Below are 15,484 nucleotides of genomic sequence, written 5' to 3'. Positions count from 1 at the left end.
ATATGTGAGTGCACAGATTCATTCTCAACTGGACATAAACGATGATCAAAGGTTGTATATATGATGAATTCATCAAATCCCAGCCTCTAACACAGTACGCTGAATCTTAGCTTTGAATGTCCAGTATATTCTAATCAGTGCAATGTAAGCATTCACTGAACCTACAGTAATTGAAATTGATTTAATAAACTGCAGTTCAAAATCCTGATTAAACTGAATCAAAATTGATTCAGTTTAGTACTTTTCTCTGTGTGCTCTGTGATTATAAAGGCCTTAAATTCTGTGATATATACTGTAAATGATTTTCACAGAGGTCTTAAAGTAGTTAAATCACTGCTGATAGTCTGGTTGTTTATATTTTCACGTTTTTGTGTCTGTTTGATGACGATTTGGACTCCTCTGGGAGATGAGGACACACCCACATCTGTTCCATACTGCAGCCATGGATGGTGTTACAGCTCTGAGGCAGCTTTGGGCCATCAGACGCACACACTGGAACACCAGCACCTGGACTTCATGCAGGAGAGACGGCCTCAGTGATGATGTCCCTTCATTCTTCACATATCCGTGTCGAGCCGAGTGTAAATCCCGAGGCTGAACGGCCTTTGTACAAGCACACACGCTTCTTAGCAGGGCGAAGCTATGAGCTAGAAAAGTCCAGGCTGGCAGACAGCCTGTGTCTGACCAACCAATCAGAGAGCTCCTTACATCCCACGGTGTGGCTAATTTGAATAGCCTCCAGCAAGTTGTTAATCGAAGAGCTAATCCAGCAGCTTATCCCGGAGCGAACAGGAAAGGGAAACGGATTTTGAACTGCAGTTTATTAAATTGCAGGTGGAAAAGGGATTTTGAACTGCAGTTTATTAAAGTGCAATTGGAAAAAGGATTTTGAAATGCAGTTTATTAAATTGGAATTCAAAAATGAATTTACAATTGCAGAATTTATTCTACAATTCATTATTTAAGCACAGACATTTTTATTTCGATGCGCGTGGCTCTTGTGGTCCTCCATATTTTGGGGAATGGTTACTTAAGGTGTTTTAAGTAGGATGAGCAGTCTATGTGACCTTATTTGAAACATTTGTTGTGATGTACTTCTTTAAATCTATAATGGTTATGTAGAAGGTTTCTTCTTTAAAATCCTGTTCGCTGTCTGTGTGAGGCAGATTGGTTTGAAAACATTAATATTTTTATCCAAGTTTATCTGGAACACATTCTTTCTGTCTGACAGGCACATAAAAGCTAAAACTCATATTGACACATTATTTCTCTTGGATTTATATCTTAATATTTTTGGCTGATCTGATTGTGAAGCAAATATTAAATTAAAAGGTGTAAGTCCAGTGGAAATCATAAATCCTATAAATTGATTGATTTTTCTCATGTAGTTTGTAGTGGAGCATAGGGAGAAACTGGAATCTGCCTTTATGAGTGTTCTTATTGAAAATGGAGAAATAGAGAATAAGAAATAAATGGAGTACAAGAAGAGGACCTAAATGAACCTGAACTATATGCCCACTATAATGCAAACAACGAATATCATATGGTTTTCTCAGCATACGCTTGATGTAATTACAAATGAAATCATGCCAAATGTATTTTCTCTCAAAGAATGCATTCTGGGCCTGGTGGTCGATGGAACTGAGGAGAGTGGTGCACATGAGATTCGAGGGCTGTTGTAAAATATGCCTGCTATGCTCTGTAACAGAGTGTTCTTGTTTTCCGCAGACAGAGTGGAATGTTACGCACACACTCTGTCCATGGCCAAACTGTGTGCATACATGCAAATTTGTGTTATTACTCATCCATCAGAGAACCATACTGGCATTTACACACAATCTCCCCAGGTCACATCTCCTCTCATCAGCTCTTATACATGCTGCTCTCTAGAAGAACATGGCAGAGCAGCCACTCTTGTCTTTTCCTACCAAGAAATCGTGACCTGCCACGGCCTTGTCGTTGTTTAAAAAAAAAATTGTCCGCCAATACTTGAGAACATTTTGAGTTTGAAGGTTGAAACTACTTTCCTAAGAATGCCCTTTATTTGTGAAGTGGCTTAGATAAATAAGCCTTTAGTATGTTTTTTACTAAAGGCTAAACCAGGAGTGCAACCAGGCCCAATTAATGTCTTCCTGAGGTGTAAGCAGGCACATCAGGAAGAAACTAATGAACTTGAAACGCTGCCCGTCTCACGTTTCTTAAGAAAGCTGCTCTCAGGAGTAGATTTGGATCAGTGAGGCTCTGCAATGAAATCTCCCAAAGAAATTGTAAATATTCCTTTTACATTGGTATTCTGCTGAATAATTCTTGGCTTCAGATATATTAACTTTTAAAGATTTTAGGTTTTTGGAGGGTAGTACTCTTTAGTCCCACTTTCTTTATTTCTTTTTGTTTGACTTCTATAATATCCTGCTGTACACCACAAGCTGGTCTGTGTGGCTTCGGGTTTTTGTTCCATGACACAGTGACAGGGCTCCCATGGACAAGTTGTTTGAAAACCTGTCACCTTTTAATTACACGTCACTGCTGAAGTCTCAGCAGAGCAGAGTGTTGTAAGAATGGCTAAATCTGAGAGTAATAAATATATGTACAATATAAGAGTGTATGCATTACTGGATGTGTATACTAAATATGTTTTTCTACGTGTGTGTGTGTGTATACATATTTTACAAATTAAATAGAATAAACAATAAGATAAAATATATAAAATATACAGAGGTTGGTAGTTGGAGATGTGCAAAACTAGTGGCATTTATATTCAGTATGGAGTGCATAATGTTGAAGTTCTAGTAGTGAAGGTGAGGTGTCTATGAAGTGTTCAGCAGTCTGATGGCCTGGTGGAAAAAGCTGTCTCTCAGTCTGCTGGTACTGGACCGGATACTGCAGAACCTCCTTCCCGATGGAAGTAGTCTGAACAGTTTATGGCTGGGGTGACTGGAGTCCTTGATGATCCTCCCCGCTTTCCTCAGGCACCGCTTCCTGTAGATGTCTTGGAGGGAGGGAAGCTCACCTCCAATTATCCGTTCAGAGCACCGCACTACTCTCTGGAGAGCTTTGCGGTTGTGAGCGGTGCTGTTGCCATACCAGGTGGTGATGCATCCAGTGAGGATGCTCTCAATGGCACAGCGATAGAAGGTCCTGAGGATGCGGGGGCTCATGCCAAATCTTTTCAGTCTCCTGAGAAAGAAGAGGCGCCGCTGCGCCTTCTTCACTGTTTTGTTTATGTGTACTGACCACGTAAGATCCTCAGCCAGATGAGTAGTAATACGATGGCACCTGTCCAAGATGGCGGCCAACCAAACCGGTTTGACAACCGGTTTGACCGGTTTCGTGCGTATGCGCGTTCAGGTGTGCTCGGGGGTATGCGAGTTCATGTGTGGAAAAACACAGGGCGTCAGAGAGGCTACATGAGTTTATAGGTTTATATGAGTTTATGTGTTTTGACTGGGTTTTAATTAAATCAAACCATAGGGTTTTTAATTAAACTATTTTTATCACTTTGGTATGTCTCAACATTCAGTTATGCAGACATATGTGTCCTTAAGAGCAATTCTTTGTTTTTGCGTGTAGGGGTGGAAGCCGTTTTGCTTCGCAGTGCACATTAACAAAGCGGGGATGCTTCTTATTTACATCTAGTCAAAAGTGTTACTAATTGTGTTTTAACCACACTAATTTTATGATTCTGATGTCTCAGCAGGCTGTGATGCAAGTATTTTATTTTAAAAACGGTACAAGTGGGAATTTCTTCCGTATGGGTAATGTCAGTTCAGTGTCTGTTCACAAGCGTTTCATTTAATCAAACCACTAGTTTTAATTTAACTAGTTTTACGCATCTACAGGGGCTTCTTTCACGGGTTGATGCGATCATTTTATTTAAAAATCGGGATTTCGGAATGTTGATCTAAGAGGGAGACAGAGCCAGCTAATTTTTCAACACAGTAAATGGTCACAAATAACATACAGCCCTTTTAGAAAATAAATGCTATAAACAGGCAGTATCACTCTTTAAAACTAATTGTGTTTTAATCACACTCATTTTGTGATTCTGACAATGTCTCAGCAGACACCGATGCATGCCTTTTATTTTAAAAACGGATCAAACGGGCATTTCTTGTGTACGGGTAATTTCAGCCTGTTCACAAGCGTTTCATTTAATAAAACCACTAGTTTTTAATCTAACTACTTTTTACGCATCTATTGGGGTTTCTTTCACGGATTGATGCGATCATTTTATTTAAAAATCGGGATTTTGGAAAGGTTGACCTAAGAGGGAGACAGAGCCAGCTAATTTTTCATCACAGTAAATGGTCACAAATAACATTCAGTCCTTTAGAAAATAAATAGGCCTGCTTCTAAAACACGCTGCACATGATGTCACCTTTTCCCCCAAAGCAACCAGTATCGCTCTTTTCAAACTAATCCTGTTTTAATCACACTCATTTTGTGATTCTGACAATGTCTCAGCATGCAGCGATGCATGCCTTTTATTTTAAAAACGGATCAAACGGGCAATTCTTCTGTAAGGGGTTTCATGGTTTCAGAGTAGTTTTTAACACAACAGATGGTCGCAAATAACATTCAGCCCTTTAGAAAATAAACGCTGCAGTGATACTTCTAAACAGCCGGTTAATTGTTTGAAATTGTTCAGGATTGCAAAAGCCCACTGTGGGTATCATTTAACTGTTGTGATTCCTTAGGAAAAGGTAAAAGCCGACAGGTGTACCGGTCGGGTGGGGGCCCCTCCTATTGTCTGAAGTATCGGTTCATTTGTAATTCCTTAGGAAAAGGTAAAAGCCCCGCAGATGTACCAGTCATGCAAGTTCTCGCCTATTTTCTGAAGTAGCCAGCAACAGCGGACCCTTACGCCTATCTTGGCCAGTTACACCGGAGCTCAGCAACTGCGTGCCCCACCCTCACTGTTTTAAACTTGCACAGCATGGTGATGCCCTGCAGGTGTATCGCCCCCAGACTTATCGGTCCCCCATCTATTGTTTTTGGAAACACCCGGTCCTATATGAAGCGTTCCTCAGAGCGTGAGACCCTCGCTATTTCGCGTCAGGACCAGCGTTGGTGCAGACCATTTTCTACCCACACAGAGCGTTTCTGACAGGCTGGCGTTGCTTATGCATAAGAGAAAAGCAACAATACAACGCGGTTCTCTGCTCCAAGACATTGCGGGTCCTTTACCACGGTAAGCAAGTGTGTTAGCCGGCGCTTCATAAATGTCTGTCTGGCAGCGCAGATTATTCAAACGTGACTCATTTGTTGTCCAAAAACATTTCCTCTAAATTTGCAAAGTTACTGATTTATAAATATATTTTTTTCGAATTTTTAGTTGGATGTCAAACATATGATAGACTCTTGAGCATATTTGTATAGCAAAATTCACAGTGGTATAACCATAAAAGATGCCCAACTGTGCACCAATGCACTCTAATGCAAGCCTTTAAACTGCATGCTGATAAGTGCATGAAGTATACCTCAATAGCTGAAAAGAGTCTGCATCCATAATTTGTGGATCTATTGATTTGTTTTTAATGTGGCACTTTTTTCACGAACTGCAGATGATGAAATCCTCTTTATTTGAGAAAGTGTCCCTAAGCTACTGCGGCTCATACTTACTGAGTTCCCTAGCTACTTCTTTACTATGTCAGTAAACTTTTTGAACAAGGCAGGTATCGTAGATTTAAAGACACATCTTAATTGAAGCAAAGGCAAAAAATTGGAATGAATTTTATGTGGCTGTTCATATTAAAGCCATTAAAGCCATCCATCAAAGAGTGAAAATCCAAAAAGCTGCTGCAATCCTTTGTATTAATGATCTCTCTCTCTCTCTCTCTCTCTCTGTGTGTGTGTGTGCAATGCTGCGTGTGCTACTATGTGAGTGCGTGTGTGTGAGTGCGTGCGTGCTCGCAGAACGAAGGTCAAGACAGGAGCTTTTTTTTTTTTTTGAATGCATCTCCAATCAGCTTTTTTTTTTTTTTTAACAAGAAGTGTAGCTCATATATTGCAATAAATGCATTCTGCTACATCTGCTAACGAGAGAACATGTTTTTTCTTCATAAAGACTGTGATATGAAGCATTGTTAAAGTGTCACCTCAGTAATGCTGCTGAGGGAAACAAGTGTTGACTCATTTCTTTTTAAATACATGACTTAAAACACTAAAATCTTATTTCAGGGGTTTATTTTAAGTTTACAGAATATAACAGCTGGTAAGACGATGAGTTTTACTTCTCACTGTCCGTGTTATGTTGTAGTATCCATTTATCATGTATGCTACTTTGCTCTGTGGACTGTAAAATGTTTCATTGTATTCATGAAATAAACCAGACTTTAAATGTCTGAATCTTTTACCGTTTTTTCTGCTTTTGTTCACCCCAAGTTGACACAACCCACAGACATCCTGAGTTAACTCACTAAAATGTGGAGCAATCTCAGTGTACTTAGCTGCTTTTACCGTAAACACAATCAGCTGACTGAGAGAAATGTCTGTAGTCCTCACTTTGGTCATTATGAATGTTGAAGGAGATTTGTTCCATAGACACCTTATACTAGTGTTTCCTACACTTAATCCAACACTAGTTTTACAAACACATTCTTCTTCATGTCTGTTTACATGGTTTTTATGAAACTGGTTTTCAATAGTACAACCAACATCTATTTTTTCTTTGCTCCCCAGTATAAATGCAAGCATTTTGCAAGCTTTATTAAAACTGTCACAATTTAACACTCAATGCCATAAACAGAGTTGATCCATGTCTCTATGGACACTGTTTCATACATCAACAGCTCTGAAAATCACTTTTAAAGTAATGTAGAACATGATCTCTCTCACTCTCAGCATCTCTAAAAACCCCACCAAACTGACAATCACCTCTAAACAAGGGGGTTAGTTCATAGTTTTTTTTTGTTTGTTTGTTTTGTTTTTTATCAGGTGCAACACCATGTAACGCATGGATGTTAGACTCTTTTACCAGACCATGTTGCTAGCCCAACCACCAGGCTCAGGGTTTCTGAGCTCTAACCCTGGCTGCCAAATGTGCCTCTGACCCTCTTGTGACTTTTCACCACCAGACTAAGTTTGTAGTCTCACCTACCAATATTATTTTATTATAGCACAATATTCAGCTTGGTTACTACTTTGACTTTCTTACTTTGAGCACATTTCTGAGCCCATACATTATCAAACTTTTACTTGAGTATTTCTGACACTAGCAGCTATACTTCTACTTAAGTAAAAAATGCCCGTACTATCGGTATATAAAGCTGTCTGTAATTCTTGAACAGTTCATGCAAAAATTATAAATTAAACCTACACCACAGCTAACTCTTTTTAATAACCAATAACAGGTGTATTTCTTAGATCTACTGATACAGCCAAAACACTCTGCTTGTATAATGCCATATTCTCTCCCAGCGTACCCTTGTCTCACAACAGGGTGATTCCCAAAGTACGACTCAATAAACAGAGACTCTAAAACCAGAACAGAAAGATAAAGTTGGAAGATCAAAGATTAAGGTTTGTGTTTTTATAGCATAAAGTAAACTGTCCCCTTGTCTTCTAGGCCTTGGCGTGCGTACCTTAGAAGTCAGATTATACATTAGTCATACTTCCAAAAACATTTTGAATTCCATTTATAACTGGGATGTCAAGCTGTTATCAGACATCTTATGATCACCAGGAGCAAGTATCCCCAAACTTTAAAACCTTAAAGTGTCAAATTCACAAACCCAACATGGGTTCATTCAACACAGGGGCCAGAAGTGCATGTCACCCTTTACTGACACACTGTAAATAAGTTCTAGTGATGCGCGAATCATGAACGAATCGTTCAATACTCGAGAATCACTTTACTGACTCATGAATCATGATTCACAAGCCCAACTGACTCACTGACTCATCCCTGTTGCTGTTAGCAGCAATATATCTAGCTTATAATTAAAATTGTGGAGAAAAACACAACATCCAGTATCTTAACAAAAACATTTCTGCTCTGAACTGGAAGAAAAAACCCTGAGTAGAAGCTCACATCAAGACAATAGCTCCTCGGTTCACAGTAGCATCGCTCTGCTAACATGCTAACAGCACATTTGAGCTACTCACCCCCTCCTTTCCTGTGCTGAATCGTAGAGCCAGCGAGTCACTCAGGACTCGCTAACCCCCTCCCTCCTGTGCTGAATCGTAGAGCCAGCTTAACCACAGCTTAACCCCCTCCCTCCTGTGCTGAATTGTAGAGCCAGCGAGTCACTCAGGACTCGCTAACCCCCTCCCTCCTGTGCTGAATCATAGAGCCAGCGAGTCACTCAGGACTCGCTAACCCCCTCCCTCCTGTGCTGAATCGTAGAGCCAGCTTAACCACAGCTTAACCCCCTCCCTCCTGTGCTGAATTGTAGAGCCAGCGAGTCACTCAGGACTCGCTAACCCCCTCCCTCCTGTGCTGAATCATAGAGCGAACGAATCACTCACTCACTCACCCCCTCCCTCCGGGCTCACAGCTTCTTCTTCTTGGTTGGCAACCAATGTTAAGGCGCATTACCGCCCCCTGGCTCACGGCTCAGTGGACATTTAGATGAGAAAATATATACTTGACACATTTAAGGAAAATACTAATAAAATAAAAATAAACAAGATAAATGTTCCCTTTAGAAATTTTTTTGCTCTTTTTTGCTTTATAAAATAGTTGTTTTCTTTTAGAATCACTCATCTTAGCAGTAGGATTTACATGAAAAGAGAAAAGAAATTAAGTTTGAGTGAAAATGTACATTTTTTGCACTCTCTGGTCAACTGACTCAGTGAATCAAATGACTCAAAAAACCCGATTCACTTTGGTGAGTGACTCATTAAAACTCGATTCAGTAAAAAGAATCAAATTTACCATCACTAATAAGTTCAATACTGGGCAACGCGGCTAACAGCCTTGGAAACGCTTTACATGAAATAAAACTTTTTAGAAAACCCTTTACAAGAATAAATGTGATGATGTGTTTTACCTGAATCAAATGTATTTGTTTGTTTACTTGAAATAAAACTTATTTGGAAACCCTGTACATGAAGTAAAAAGTATCGTGTTGTAAGTTCTGGCATTAATATTTCCAGCTAATAACGGCACGTATTGCATTTCAAACGCTTCATATCCTACCCGCCCATTAAGATCATCCCACTTCCAGATCACGCCCCACCTTCTGTTATTTTAAAACAAGACCGCCGTCTCATTCCTCCAAAACCTTTCTTAGCTCAAAACAGAGAGAAGGATGGACTCTGCACCCCTGCGCCACACTGAGGAGGAGGACAGTTCCTCGAACGAGGGCTCATTAGTACCTGACACGCCTGGTTACTATCGCCCCTTGGAGAAGCAGCAGCAGCAGCAAGCCGTCGAGCTTGACGGTCGGGCATATTCTTTATTTATCGATACCGTGAAAACAGGTGTGTATCATCTAGTCAACCTAGTAATCAACAAGTACCTCACTGACGAATGCAACGGCTGTAAGTTTGATCACCCCCGCCAGAGACAGCACGAGTGTCTGCAAGTCTTGGAGGATGACTTTTACGCTGAAAATTATCAGAGCATCAGAAAAAGACTCCTCACCCCTCGTTTCATTCCATCTATTCAACGGCTTCTGTTTGCTCGCAACATCAAAATGGACGACGTCAAAGTCCTCATGGTGGCGGAAACTCTCTTGCACGAACTGAAATCGGAAAGGAAAGTCTTTGATGCCATCGCCGAGGCATACACCAATCTGGTAGGGTTGGACATGGTGAAAATCAGACAGCTACGGTTGGTCGCAGAGTGTTACAAAGGAGGCTGCTAATCTGATTCTTTCCAAAAAAACAAAAAACGTATTGTACCGTATCTTTCAAACAGCTACCCTGCTTATTTTTTCAAACATGTATCCAGATTTTTCTTTCTTAAAATGTGTAACCTACATTTTACCACATTTTTAAAAGCATGTATCCTTTTTCAAACATGTATCCTACATTTAGCGCATTTTTAAAACCTGTATCCTGATATGGCCACCCTTCCAAGGCCCTGACAAATTACCCGAATCACTATGGGATAAGGATGAGGACTTACCCTATGTACCCACGTAAACGGTGATGAATTGTGAAGTTACAATTCTTTTCTGTAAAAAAAAAAAGCATTTTTATTTTGTATATAAATGTTGATGTTGTGCAATGGGATTGTGCTTGTCTTGTCAACAAGACTACGGTACCAAATCAACTTGATGAAGATCTCCTTTGAAAAATACATACTCACGAGACAAGATTAAAAGACACGTCCATCAGAGTTCAGCAACATTACAGTTTGATTAAATTAAAGGGTTTTTTTTTTTTAACTACACAGGGCTTTATTTTCTCATCTGATATAGTTATCATATTGAACATGTCAGTGATGAAAGCAAGAAAATAAAAAAAAATAGTAAACGGCTGTCTAATTAAATTGTTCCTGTGAACCTTAAGCCCAAAACAGCCTTAAATCATCCTTTAATATGTTCGGTGTTACAAACTTGAAGAACCACAGAAAAGGTCATCAGAAATTAATCTAATCAGTTTTCAGCCTTCATTCATATTGAAATGTTGAAATCTTTCCTGCTAGACCAAATTGCAGCATCTGATACCGCTGACCATAACATTTTATTACAGCTATTATTAAATGGAGAGACCTCTTCACACACACTGAGGTTAATTATGAAGCTTCAAGGGCTTCTGTGCAAAGACCAGTTCTCTTTACATTATACACGCTTTAGAAGGCATAGCATACATTTTCACCGCTATGCAGATGATACCCACTTTTATTGGTTAAACTGCCGGGATGTCTTAGATACATGAGCTTTAATTTTCTGCTTCTAAGTTCAGATAAAACTGAGGTTATTGTAACGGGATGTAAAAATCTTAGGAACACTGTGGCTAACAAGATCCTTACTCTGGACGGCATCGTCTTGAGCCGCCTGTTGTAGTGATTCGACACATTATAAGTAAAATTGAAGCACACAATCCCATCGCACAACATCAACATTTATTTATATACAAAATAAAAATGCTTACAATAACCTCAGTTTTATCTGAACTTAGAAGCAGAAAATTAAAGCTCATGTATCTAAGACATCCCGGCAGTTTAACCAATAAAAGTGGGTATCATCTGCATAGCGGTGAAAATGTATGCTATGCCTTCTAAAGCGTGTATAATGTAAAGAGAACTGGTCTTTGCACAGAAGCCCTTGAAGCTTCATAATTAACCTCAGTGTGTGTGAAGAGGTCTCTCCATTTAATAATAGCTGTAATAAAATGTTATGGTCAGCGGTATCAGATGCTGCAATTTGGTCTAGCAGGAAAGATTTCAACATTTCAATATGAATGAAGGCTGAAAACTGATTAGATTAATTTCTGATGACCTTTTCTGTGGTTCTTCAAGTTTGTAACACCGAACATATTAAAGGATGATTTAAGGCTGTTTTGGGCTTAAGGTTCACAGGAACAATTTAATTAGACAGCCGTTTACTATTTTTTTTTATTTTCTTGCTTTCATCACTGACATGTTCAATATGATAACTATATCAGATGAGAAAATAAAGCCCTGTGTAGTTAAAAAAAAAAAACCCTTTAATTTAATCAAACTGTAATGTTGCTGAACTCTGATGGACGTGTCTTTTAATCTTGTCTCGTGAGTATGTATTTTTCAAAGGAGATCTTCATCAAGTTGATTTGGTACCGTAGTCTTGTTGACAAGACAAGCACAATCCCATTGCACAACATCAACATTTATATACAAAATAAAAATGCTTTTTTTTTTTACAGAAAAGAATTGTAACTTCACAATTCATCACCGTTTACGTGGGTACATAGGGTCAGTCCTCATCCTTATCCCATAGTGATTCGGGTAATTTGTCAGGGCCTTGGAAGGGTGGCCATATCAGGATACAGGTTTTAAAAATGCGCTAAATGTAGGATACATGTTTGAAAAAGGATACATGCTTTTAAAAATGTGGTAAAATGTAGGTTACACATTTTAAGAAAGAAAAATCTGGATACATGTTTGAAAAAATAAGCAGGGTAGCTGTTTGAAAGATTCTTTTCAGCTATTGAGGTATACTTCATGCACTTATCAGCATGCAGTTTAAAGGCTTGCATTAGAGTGCATTGGTGCACAGTTGGGCATCTTTTATGGTTATACCACTGTGAATTTTGCTATACAAATATGCTCAAGAGTCTATCATATGTTTGACATCCAACTAAAAATTCGAAAAAAATATATTTATAAATCAGTAACTTTGCAAATTTAGAGGAAATGTTTTTGGACAACAAATGAGTCACGTTTGAATAATCTGCGCTGCCAGACAGACATTTATGAAGCGCCGGCTAACACACTTGCTTACCGTGGTAAAGGACCCGCAATGTCTTGGAGCAGAGAACCGCGTTGTATTGTTGCTTTTCTCTTATGCATAAGCAACGCCAGCCTGTCAGAAACGCTCTGTGTGGGTAGAAAATGGTCTGCACCAACGCTGGTCCTGACGCGAAATAGCGAGGGTCTCACGCTCTGAGGAACGCTTCATATAGGACCGGGTGTTTCCAAAAACAATAGATGGGGGACCGATAAGTCTGGGGGCGATACACCTGCAGGGCATCACCATGCTGTGCAAGTTTAAAACAGTGAGGGTGGGGCACGCAGTTGCTGAGCTCCGGTGTAACTGGCCAAGATAGGCGTAAGGGTCCGCTGTTGCTGGCTACTTCAGAAAATAGGCGAGAACTTGCATGACTGGTACATCTGCGGGGCTTTTACCTTTTCCTAAGGAATTACAAATGAACCGATACTTCAGACAATAGGAGGGGCCCCCACCCGACCGGTACACCTGTCGGCTTTTACCTTTTCCTAAGGAATCACAACAATTAAATGATACCCACAGTGGGCTTTTGCAATCCTGAACAATTTCAAACAATTAACCGGCTGTTTAGAAGTATCACTGCAGCGTTTATTTTCTAAAGGGCTGAATGTTATTTGCGACCATCTGTTGTGTTAAAAAGTACTCTGAAACCATGAAACCCCTTACAGAAGAATTGCCCGTTTGATCCGTTTTTAAAATAAAAGGCATGCATCGCTGCATGCTGAGACATTGTCAGAATCACAAAATGAGTGTGATTAAAACAGGATTAGTTTGAAAAGAGCGATACTGGTTGCTTTGGGGGAAAAGGTGACATCATGTGCAGCGTGTTTTAGAAGCAGGCCTATTTATTTTCTAAAGGACTGAATGTTATTTGTGACCATTTACTGTGATGAAAAATTAGCTGGCTCTGTCTCCCTCTTAGGTCAACATTTCAAAATCCCGATTTTTAAATAAAATGATCGCATCAATCCGTGAAAGAAACCCCAATAGATGCGTAAAAAGTAGTTAGATTAAAAACTAGTGGTTTTATTAAATGAAACGCTTGTGAACAGGCTGAAATTACCCGTACAGAAGAAATGCCCGTTTGATCCGTTTTTAAAATAAAAGGCATGCATCGGTGTCTGCTGAGACATTGTCAGAATCACAAAATGAGTGTGATTAAAACAGGATTAGTTTGAAAAGAGCGATACTGCCTGTTTATAGCATTTATTTTCTAAAAGGGCTGTATGTTATTTGTGACCATTTACTGTGTTGAATTAGCTGGCTCTGTCTCCCTCTTAGTTCAACATTCCGAAATCCCGATTTTTAAATAAAATGATCGCATCAACCCGTGAAAGAAGCCCCTGTAGATGCGTAAAACTAGTTAAATTAAAACTAGTGGTTTGATTAAATGAAACGCTTGTGAACAGACACTGAACTGACATTACCCGTACGGAAGAAATTCCCACTTGTACCGTTTTTAAAATAAAATACTTGCATCACAGCCTGCTGAGACATCAGAATCATAAAATTAGTGTGGTTAAAACACAATTAGTAACACTTTTGACTAGATGTAAATAAGAAGCATCCCCGCTTTGTTAATGTGCACTGCGAAGCAAAACGGCTTCCACCCCTACACGCAAAAACAAAGAATTGCTCTTAAGGACACATATGTCTGCATAAGTGAATGTTGAGACATACCAAAGTGATAAAAATAGTTTAATTAAAAACCCTATGGTTTGATTTAATTAAAACCCAGTCAAAACACATAAATTCATATAAACCTATAAACTCATGTAACCTCTCTGACGCCCTGTGTTTTTCCACACATGAACTCGCATACCCCCGGCCATTTTGAAGCAGGCTGGGACTACAGAGAAAGAGAGGGAAAGGTTGTAGATGTGTGTAAAAACTCCAGCCAGTTGAGCCGTGCATGACTTGAGGACGCGGCCGGGAATCCCGTCCGGACCAGTAGCTTTGCGTGCGTTCACCTTCCTGAAGCACTTCCGCACATCCTCCTCAGACACAGTGTGCGCACTGACGTCATCCTTGGTGCGCACACTGTCCGGTCTCATGGTGTTCGCTGTGTCGAATCTAGCGTAGAATACGTTTAGATCCTCACACAGAGAGGCCGTGGTCTGCGGTGTGCTGGTTTTCCCTCTAAAATCTGCGATCGTGTTTAGTCCCTGCCACATACTCCGAGGGTCTTCAAACTGTTGCTCCACTCTGTGCCTGTACTCACGTTTGGCTGCTTTGATCGTCTTCCGGAGTTGGTAATGTGCATGTTTGTAGTCCGATGTGTTCGCGGAGGCAAAAGCGGTGCTCCGTGCCGCCAGTGCCGTGCGAACATTTCTGTTAATCCAGGGTTTTTGATTTGGGAAGGATTTAACTGTTCTGGATGGGACGACATCTTCCACGCATTTCCTGATAAATCCGCAGACTGAGTCTGTGTACTCATCAATGTCACTAGCAGCCACGTTCATAAAGACAATGACATTAGAGTGGACATGAAATACTACATGGAGCACTGGTTTTAAAAAAACACTTACGTAGACTTAACCTCCTTGGACCTGGCGTCCACAAATGTGGACATCACATTTTGGGTTGTCTAGACCAAAATACTACATTTTGCTCTACAAGGGCCTGATATCCACTTATGAGGACATTACACTGCCACTGTTCTATTGAAATTTTAAACAAATATGCTCATATGTGGATCTCATTTTTTATAAACAAAAATTTGGTTTAAAAAAAAATCTGGTAATTCTTTGTTTTTACAGTCATCAGGTGCCAATCAGCCCAAATATCAAAGAGAAATTAAAAATGCATGCCGTGGAAGAGTTCGGGTCTTAGGAGGTTAACATTCTCAGTGAAGCTGAGCTTATTCTCAGTGAAGATTTAACATTCTCAGTGAAGCTGGATTTAAGAAATAAGTGCTTAAAATTTTTAGAACATGTTTTTTGCCAGTGCAGAGCGTGACATCACTTTTATACTGCATGTTGAAAAACCAAAGAAACCAACAGGTTCGAGCCTGTTTTGAGTGAGGTGACAGGTGGTTCACTGAAACAATAAGCTAGAGTCAGAAACACTGGGATTTTTTTTTTCCTCTTCTGTCCGTGTGTACC

This window comes from Pelmatolapia mariae, linkage group LG3_W (genome assembly GCF_036321145.2).
Source record: "Pelmatolapia mariae isolate MD_Pm_ZW linkage group LG3_W, Pm_UMD_F_2, whole genome shotgun sequence".
NCBI lineage: Eukaryota > Metazoa > Chordata > Actinopteri > Cichliformes > Cichlidae > Pelmatolapia > Pelmatolapia mariae.
The sequence above is the reverse complement of the archived record's forward strand: the minus strand, read 5'-3'. Positions refer to the sequence as shown.